The sequence below is a fragment of the Formica exsecta genome, unplaced genomic scaffold (assembly GCF_003651465.1).
Source record: "Formica exsecta isolate Colony F162 unplaced genomic scaffold, ASM365146v1 scaffold423, whole genome shotgun sequence".
Classification (NCBI taxonomy): Eukaryota; Metazoa; Arthropoda; class Insecta; order Hymenoptera; family Formicidae; genus Formica; species Formica exsecta.
The window spans coordinates 852,186-862,635 of NW_021851472.1; the positions used below are offsets into that span (position 1 = coordinate 852,186).

Sequence of the window (10,450 nt, forward strand, 5' to 3'; positions counted from 1 at the left end):
GAAAGGCAGTCTCACTCAAAGGATTTGAGAAGAATTTCCCTTTACGATCGAGTCTCTTCAACGACGACTGCTCGAAATTTCTTCCGGTCTTCCGTTTTTCATTCTCCTTCTCGGCTTTTTGCTCTACTTTTATTAGCAATAAAGAAATACCTCATTATTAACGCGAGATGCTCTTACTAAGCTAATTGCCCGTTGAATAAAATTAGAATAATTACGAGAAATTAAAGAATATCAACGCCAAGCATGATAAAAATTTTAATTTGGTTCTTTATTGATCGTTAAAAACACAATTTTTAAGTTCTCGATATTTTTTCTTTATATATATGTTATCTTATTAATTTATGAATAGTTGTGTGCGCGTGTATCCTAAATTATATTTAAAAAAAAATAGATTTCAAGTAAGGTATTGACATATTTGTACATGTAAAAAATTATATAATTTCTTTATATTTTTCATAAAAATTTGTATACTAGTTTTTTTGACATGTTTGGAATGAATTCCTTGTTTTCAATAATAGAGATAATTTCACTCGAGAAAACTCGTATGTTGCTGTATCGATCTGTAAATCATTTTCAATTTTTTTTTTTCGATAGTCGTTACTTCTCGACAATCGATGAAGATTAATTAATCTTCGGTTTCGGGTCACACTCGGGACGTCGGTTTCATTGCTACTATAACGAACAAGCGAAGCAGGGCGGAGAAACAGAACGAAAAAACGCACATGTTGAAAAAAAAAAAAAAGAGAGGAAACGCAAAAACGCTAGTTCGATAACGGAATAAAAGAGGAGAGACGCGAAACAACGTGAACGCGAATTATTCTCGGCGATGGATTCGCGCGATCGGGGACGATTAAACGTTTCGGTCCGTCTGATTTACACACCTCATTAATGGATATTCATGTATATTCGACTGCGAGACTCAAGACCGGACAATCGGGGGAACAGCCGGCGTATTTATCGTTGCAGAAACACGGTCTGGAATGGATAAATAGCGATCCCCATCGGTCTACCTTGCCTCTTCGACACGCGACACGGGACGATAAGTAAAGTGCGAGGTGGAGGTACGTGTAGGAGTAAATCGTTTCCGATTACGTGACTCTTCCTCTCGTTCGTAATACCATCGTCGATTCACCGACGACACGATATATACGATATATAGGTACATGCATACACATATACGCGGCGAATCGTTCGACTTCTCGCGCCTCTGTTAGAATATTGTATGCGATTCCTCGCCGCTGCACGCAATTTGAGGAAAGATGGAGAGAAGGAGCGATCCTTTCGCGAGCAGTTCACCGTCCAACCAACACCCCCGTTCCAATACATTTCGCCTTTATTCCTTCGGCAACGTCTTATCTTCCCATCCGCTTTATCGCCGCGACTTGTAAGAATTGTCCGCACCCTCCCGGGAAAGCATTCGCAGTTTCCAGACGGCGATAACGATAAACGAGGCCGGATCGGAGGAAGGAATGGGCGAAGGGGAATACCGATTCACCTCCTCGGTAGTTTACGGTACGTTCTGGATAGAGGGGAATAACTTTTTCGTACTCGTGGATTAAGATCGGATTTCGAGACTGCGAACCGCGAGACGAAGGCTAATCCGGCGATAATTTGACAAAGATCTGAGGAGGGTTTTGTTTCTCAATTTATCATGCAAATGTCGAAAAAATAATGCTCCACTGTCATGATTAAAAATTATTTTACGTGTGAATAATATCCGCGTCGAGGATATTTTTATATTATAAATTTTAGAATTAATATACATGTATCGTGTAATTCGAAAATGTTTATCTGATTATGACGAGAAAATATTTGCATCGAGTTTCATTCGGTAGTCGTGACCCGTCCCAATCATTTACGTATTAAAATAATGCGATTTGAATAAAGTCGACTATCATTAGAAGCGCGCATGACGTGCTTGACGAATTAATGCGGTATTATAAGGGGAGACGCGGGGGAGGGGATGCAATAATACATAGCGCTCTCGGTCTATGTAGCATCGATTATTGATAAACTCCCCACCAGGTATCGCGTTTAGCTAATTCAACAGGAACGTGGAAGTGCATTTCGCATATATGGTATGACCGCATTTTAGTCGCAATTTCGAAGCTCGCAACAACATGCCTGCATTTTCAAGTTTTGTCGAAACTCCGTAATCACCGAATCCCACTTCACCCTTTTTATGCCGACGTGCAACGAGTCTGTTTGTTGCGCGATTTTCCAACCGTGATCAAAAATAGAATAATTGCATCGGGAAATATCAATATACTAATTGCATATATATATATATATATATAATTGTTTTGCACGATTTTTATTCGCGGTATTCGGCTTAAATATTTGCGTTTCGCGATATTAATTTCGAATAATCGATGAAAAATAATCTTTTTATTTAGCGAGATAAATATGAATTATGCCTCTCTCGGCTAGTTATTCATGATCGATTAAATTATTCATGCAATCCTATCGCCCTCTTTCGAATGCAGCTGCAGATCTCGCGGTTCGCGCCGTCCAAACATTTACGATGACGAGGTGAACGCGTCAGGATCGAACTGTCAGTTGGAAAATAAAATCACGTATGTCAAGCGATACGGGGCGTAGTAACGATCCGACGATTCTGTTTGAATAGAACATGGGTTTGAACGAGAGGCGAGTCTCTCTCTCTCTCTCTCTCTCTCTCTCTCTCATGCGCTCCTCTGCTTATTTCCATATTTGTTACGATAACGAATGGCGGTGGCTTTCGTTACGCGAATGAAAAATCGCAATATCGTTCTTGTCCGTTATCGATAGCACGTTTTTAATGCGAGGCACACGACTGGTATCGGCATCCAGTCGACGACGATAACCTACATTAGAGAGAACGTGCTCGACCGCCTTTTTCTAAACGACACATTTTTCCTCGTCCCTTCTCGCGTCCCCTCCTATCTTCTCCCGCCCCCTTCTTCCTCCTCCCGCCGAATAATCCACGAGCGTAATGAAAAGACTTTACGCTCGTCAACTTGGAAGATAAATTCCTGTTCGATTATCGATTTCGCGCCGGTATAATCATAACGATATTTTAAAGATCGACTTATTAAAAAGTGCGCTGCTGAAAACGAGCAATTTATCATATTGTAATCTCCCATCGTCATTTTATATCGTATCCGAGAAAAGTTACCGCCAAATTTTTTGGATTAAAGATGTCACGAGTATCTCTGATAAGTTCAATTTTTTATTGAAAAATTGGATCTAAGTATGTAGGTGTTATTGTTAGAAATGTCAAGAGGGAGCAATAAAAATCGTTTAATAATTACATAACTGAAATCAATAATTTTCTTCTTTTTAAGCGCGATGTAAACAATTTTCTTAGCGGTCCGATTTTTTCCATCGGAGATCGCAATTTCTTTCGACGTCTCGGTTTAATCTGGGTTGGGTGCATATACTCGCGCCGCTGCGGCCCTGCATCCCGTAACTCAAGTAACGTTATGCATGCAACACGCAGAGAGCAACGCCGAGCGGAATGTTTAGTCTCGCGGCATTGTTTTCAATTTCGAGATAACAGCAGGCGAGAGAAGGGCAAGCCCAGCGCCGGGAGTACCTCAACATTGTTACGTCGCGGAAACCCTCACGAGAGATGCGAATGCAAATTTCTTCTTTCCAGAATTTCGCGATGCGGTTTGTGTGAAATTAATCTCAAATACCGAAATTAATGCCGGCCACAAACACGATCGTTGTAGAAACTTTCGCATTTCTCACGATCGGATCAATATTTTACTCGTCGCGGGCAAGTTTAACGCGCCCGAATTTTTTGGAAGAAATTTATACAGAAAAAAAAGAAAAAAAAAAAATATGCGCGCCCCGAAATTTATAAATTCTTTCCATACATTCCGCTTATTATTCCGCGCACGTCGTCGTGGAATTCTGATAAGCGATCGGTGCATCTGTCACGCATTTTATACGACGAACGTGACATCGGTCTCATTCGCGTGACGCGACAATTGAGCGTCTTCCGCGGCGGCGATTTTTTTTCTCGAGGGCAGGGACAGAGTGAGTGAGTGAGTGAGTGAGAAACGAGCGATTAATCGACCCCACAGCCGGTTGTAAGAGATAGCACGCCCGCATCATGCCACGTGGGAAATCAAGTATTACGGTCTCGCGACGAGCCTCTCTCCGGCGCGCGATCGCATGGAATAAATTCAACTATCGCTAAGAAGGAATTTCTCCTCTGGTCATCTCGCGACGACGACGTTGGTGGTCGTCGTCGACTGATGGTCGGCCGATCGACCTCACGGTTCAATGCCACGGACCGAGCCGCGTTTTATTTTACGATCCGTCAAACGAGCGCGTTGTATTCTCTGTATAGTCTCGGCAGCTCGAAGAAGCTGCGTATAACATTCCGATGCGTGATGCAGCTGCCGCCGCGTGATCGTCGACCGCGTTATGCAACGATTGAGGGGACGCGTTCACGTGCCACGACGACGATTCTTCGTTCGGAAAAAATCGAATATGAATTGAATGCATTTTGCATATTCGAGAAGCGTTAAACGAGTCGCCGATCGACCCGAAGCTTCGATGACTAAAGATCGAGATCAGTGGTGTATTATAAGTACTATTGTACACCAGAGGCTTGTACCAAGGAGCCTAAGAAGAGAGAATGCCTTCATTTAGATTTTTATAAAAATTAAAGTATCATTATTTTTTATATTGATTATATATATATATATTTTTTAGCTCTGGCTCTTTCCCATCATCAGATCCGTCACTCGCGGCGGTACCACGTTATCGGCACAGAAACACTCCCGTTAAGCTCGGCCTCGCGGATAGGAACGTTTGCAATGAGATGCACGGCGGGTTTGGCTTTTATGTGTACCTTGATCCCGTATTTGAGTGAACGAGCGACGCGTCGTCGCCGACGCGCCAACAGCGACTGGCCGCCTTTCGAATTCGCGGCTGGTTTGCACCTCGGCGACGGTTATCGCACGACACGAGTGTACCTTCCCTCTCTCTCTCTGTCTCTCCTTCTCTTCTCCTACACCGCCCGCTTGCTCTCCCTCCCGTCCAGAGTAAAACGCATCCCCACCGATCTCGGCAAACTTCCCTCCCTCGATCCGGCACTCAGTGTGATCTCCGCTGCGTTGCGGCGCATCTCGTTCTTGTTCTCCTCGTCCCTTGTATCTCCGTCCTTTTACGAAAATCCTAACGCCTTTTAAATTAGCGTGTTTAATCTTTAGATTCCGCTTCGCGCACGTTATATGGTAATTTCTTATCATTGTTCAAGCAATCCCGTCACGATTATTTGCGTTCTGTCGCATATTCTACAGATACTCTTTTTTTAAATAATTGTTTTTGCGTTGTAGCTTTTATTTATATTATAATGAATAATTTATTATATTTTTTTTTTCATAATTTTATACTCATTTTATCGAATAGTATATAAATATATTTTTTAAAAGAATGTGCAATAAATTCTAGAGCTATTTTTCCTGGACAAGAAAGAGTCGGAAATTCATATTTTCTTAATTAGCCGAACCTTTTCGTTAAGCGTGCTAGTTATCTCTCGTGAATATCTAAACTAATAGATATTTATCGTTTTCACCGTAGTCGGCATGTCACTGAAACAATGTATCAATTAGCAAAAAAATTATGAACACATTTTTTCTTGCATCCGTCTTTTTTCTTATCTCACTAGGTATCTACCGTGCGACCCTATTCGACTCTTTCGCCGTCTTACACATCTCATACTGCAAACTTCTTATCAGTCACGACCGATAAAGCATGGCTGATAAGGCCGTTAAGTCTTGGCGCTTTTGCCGCTACGATTGCATCTTCCTTTCTTAATGGTAAAGAATTTATCTTTGCTATCAGCCATCACGAAGAAAAAAGCGTGGCAATATTTTAATCTATTACCGAAAGATTCTCAATTACAGGGAGAAATATTTTATTTTGTGAGAAATCTTTTTTTTTTTTTTTTTTACTTAAATATTGCTTTTATCGATATTTTGCTTTTTATATCGATTGTTCGTGTTTTTTATAGAAAAATGTAAGTTATTCACATATATTGTCATAATTTATACTTTTATATTTGTTATCAGATCGGAAAAAAGGTAAGATATTTAAATAAAATCTGAAACGGAGTTTGTGAAAAGCTAATAACTGCTTTGAATTATCCAGCTTGACAATCCATGATAAATTGCTTCTGATAAAAGCGTACAGCCGTTTCGTATTTTGATGTTGTTTTCCTCTTTTGCATTTGGTAAATTTTTAATAGCGTTTAAAAATTTATAGGATCCAAGACACGCGCTGCCATTACTCGATGAATTTTTAACGATATTGTAAATACAAAATTTGTATTGTATATGTTTACAAGTTTACAAATTGCTTTCCCTCTGAATTATTATTTTGTGTCGAGGAAACGATCGTGTTTGTTGTTATACAAATCGGAGCACAAAGCTTTAGCAAGAAAAATATCAACGACGTTGCGGAAAGTTTTTTCTTCTTTTTTTTTTTTAGTTGCTCGCGTCTAAAAATTGATTTCGCCATTTGCTTTTCTGACAAGATGTCACGGCTGACATTACAACGCTCTAACACGACGATATTCAACGAACGTTATTGCTGCTGTTACATCGCGATATTTTGACGTGGATTTTCGGGGCATTGGATTTCTATCCATCGATCCGTTTCGAAAATCTTGTAAAGCAAGAGCTTTACAAAGGAAAATACAGGCAGAGCACACGCGACACGTCATTCATTTTCGTGAGTAATAGTACGACGATTCGCGTCTCGTAACTCGATAGCGACAATTTTTCATCATCAATTTTGTGCCATAATCTCAAAGACGTATTGTGTCGAGATCGCGACAGTTTGATATCATAGCGCGAAAATATTTCACGATTGATATGGCTACTGTATCGTATTTATTTCAATTTTCGAATTTATTTTTGTGATATTTTTTCCGTTTTTTCAAAGTTATATCATGTTCCTGGTACATTGAAAAACGACAAACGATGAGCTTTGAATTCAAAAGAGAGGAAATGGACTTGCAAATTTATTTATGAATTTTGAAATAATATATTTATGATTATTATTCAGACAGAGGCGCGAGTAACTCAATGAATGTAATAAGAATGATAACGCTCTGAAAATTCAAGTCATGAATATATATAATAATTGAAATATGATCGAGTTTGCCCCCTGGAAAAGTTTACTTTAGAACCAGTACAACTTGGATGAATTCAATTACAATTCGACGCAGGATAGTTATTCCCTATGTTTGTTCGTAACAATAGAACCGCGATAATTAACGACTACAACACGAAAGATCAATGTTCATCGACGATCATGAATATTAGATGTGTTGGTTTCGTGTAAAGCTACCGTTCTCATCGTCCATGTACGTGTATAACATTCATTGAATTATGCGTGTCTGCGGGTTTCGTTTAGCGTGACAAGCGTGCTTGCTCGACTTGCCATTCATGGCTTGCAAGTCATCGCGAGCTTATCGCTCGCTAATTGTCCACGCAGCCTTACACTTGTACTCGATTTCGTATTTTCCGTGCCCGAAGCCACGTCGCGACATTACGTTGCGTCGCGTTGAAACCTCGGACCGAAATCTCACGCGAGGAATCGCGCGGGGATCAACTTTTCACCTTCAAGTTTGCGGGGAGACCCCGGCGGCGACCAGCCGATAAGAAACGTATTTCGATGATCGATTTGTCGCGACGCCCGCACGTTCCCCGCCCATTTCCTTCACCCATCGACATTGTTCTCTCTCTCTCTCTCTCACTCTCTCACTTTTTCTCAGTACAGTCAGACGTCATATCGCACGAGTAAAATATCGAAAAGCTCGCGATCTGACTGTCGTTCAAGATTAATCGTGACCATGGCCATTCTCGATAGGTTTTCCAATTTCTATATGACGTTGAAAAAGTGACTCCCTTCTCGCGACGACGATCGGAAGTGCATGCTTGCGCACGCGCGTGAACGACGAGCATTAAGTATTCTAAATTGATATCACATACTCACCGATAGCAATCTCGATTGATTATCAACCTGTCGTTTTTCGTACGACGCATTACTCCTAGTATACGCGATTGCGTCGTTAATTTCTTTTTTTGCTTCACCTGAACAGGTGATTAATTGCCGGTAGATGTACAGGCTTGACCTACTTGCAACGATGGATAAGTCTTTACGTGTCTAAAACTATTTCTATAACTTTTCTCATGTGCGAACGCAAAGTGTAATTCTACAACATGAATAGAAATCTTTCTATTGGATGTTACTTATTTTTCTAGCAATTATGAATGTGTGTTTGCCTCGATCTTTCTCTTTGATTTTCGAAGATTGATGTTATGACTTTGCTATCTCAAATACGGAGGATTCATTAATTATTGAAAATCGATTTTGTTTATATTTATTAATGTATCTTTGCGTCGTGGAATCATTGAAAATGCATTTGCCTACAAGATTTTTATTTCCGGAGAAATGTTTTCGTCAGGTCGATATGAGTCTGCTTTTTTGATATTCACGTTAACGACTTTTTCCTGAAATGCTTCAAACATTCGTGTGTTTTATACGAGCTTTTTTTGGTAAAAAAAAAAAAATAAATAAAAAAAAATGAACCTGCCATGTACCATTCGTGAATTCGACGAGGAGATGACTTTTTGTGATTTTCTGGTATCTCCCGAGAAGGAGATGAGAAAACGCGGGATGCACCTTGTCAAATGGAGCTCGCTCGCTTAGTACTCCGGAATATACCCGGGAATTTGTTTTACCGCGCAGTGAAAACAAAAGTAGTGCACACATCTCTCGCCAAATGGGAAAACTTCGCGACGCGACGACAAAAGGGATTACGCGTGAACATTTACATCGTTACGTATGTATACGCACGTGAAATGTACAAGACAAGAACTTATCCGAGACTAGGATTGAGAGCGAAATTTTATCTCGGACAATAAATAACTAAACGATAAAACATTTTGTTTTTTGTGGTTCTTTGGAACAGAAATTTATTCGAATAATTATAAAAATATAGATTCGTATTAAAATTTTTTTTATTATCATTATCACTTCGATCGGGAATAAATCGCGGGTGAAGGGATGAACTTCTGCTTCGTTAACGCTCAAACGCTGTCCGGCATTCACCATTGTTATTTTAGTTTTCACAGAGGCTGAGCGCGGAAATATTAATTATTCGCATGCCAGTAGTTTGCTCGAAAATAGCTTTGAATCAACCGATGTGAAATCCCATTAAGAATACGAAAGGTTAAAGTGAACGATATTTCTATACGGAGTCAAAGATAGGGAGCCCCCGGCTTGGTCCAGATGAGAAGGAGATCCTCGTCCAAGCGAACGTGCCATGGGGGATAAATCGAATCATGCGCAGCGCTAAGAAAGGTAATCGTTGCCTAGGTGGATGGTTACCGAGACCGCAACCGGGCACGGTGAAACTGGAGAAATTCCGAAACCAGAAATTCCGGGGCTCGATAACACCAACGGGACCATAAATGTAGCGTTTCGGAACGACGTGCGCCGGCAGCTCTCGGCGGCGATATATACCGCTGTTTCCCACCGGAAGTTATAATTGTTTGCCGAGTTTCTATGGTGCTCGATGCCCCGGGGGAGAGCAACGTTGTATCTGACTCCACTCTTCCTAGTGTTTTCGACAGAGATGAAGAATAGGAGAAACGGAAAGAGAGAGGGAGATAAACGGAGATGTAGTACTCATTACTCGACTTTGTGCGTGTGTGTTACTCATGTTATGATATTTCCGTACGAATGCAGCTGGTGCAGTTTTGCTGTCAAAGCTTTACCTACATGCGAGAGATATAAATTAGAAGATCTGCCGCTCGTCGACGAATGAAATCCTATGGCGAGCAAACGGATGATACTTCGTCAACTTTTTAGAAGTTCAAACGTATCACAACTGGCCTCAAAATGACTAACGATGTACCGAAACGCGTAATATCTAGTGATTTGCAATAAGAGAGGCCTCAATCTTGAAGACGAAATAAAATTTTATAATATATTATATTTTAAAATTTTTTCGCTTATGTCATACGTATCGAGATAAATTTCAGTCTCTATATTTTTCAATGATTTTCGGTACGATTCCCGCGATCTTCTTGAGGAAAGAAAAAATATTGAAACAACATTCTTTTTCTCTCTCTTATAAAAATCCAAGATTCTGCATATTCGCGCGCGTTTACGAAAAATATTAACGATAAATTTACCGTCAACTCCCTCCACACATTTTTTGTTCTATTTTTCTTTCTTGCGCTATCCTGAACTATATCTTTGCACACGCGGGGAGACTAATATCTTGTATCATTTTTTAGACGTTATTTTGTGATTTGGTTAGTAATCGAAAGATATAAAGATATCGTATATAAATAAGGTTTATATTCTACATAAAACTCGCTCGTGATCGTGTAATATCTAAACACACTTAACATATATATATATATATATATAT

The 10,450-nt window shown here is 40.1% G+C and overlaps 1 protein-coding gene and 1 long non-coding RNA gene across 2 annotated transcripts in view; one reads left to right on the top strand and one right to left on the bottom strand.

Moving 5' to 3' along the window:
• LOC115240303 overlaps window positions 1-5,053 on the bottom strand; it is a 6,947-nt gene extending 1,894 nt beyond the window's left edge. Inside the window, exon 1 of the long non-coding RNA XR_003884763.1 lies at window positions 4,850-5,053. This is a non-coding gene — a long non-coding RNA (uncharacterized LOC115240303). The remainder of the gene's footprint in view (window positions 1-4,849) is intronic.
• LOC115240302 (E3 ubiquitin-protein ligase MYCBP2) overlaps window positions 1-10,450 on the top strand; it is a 208,337-nt gene that overhangs the window by 25,426 nt on the left and 172,461 nt on the right. The window lies entirely within an intron of this gene.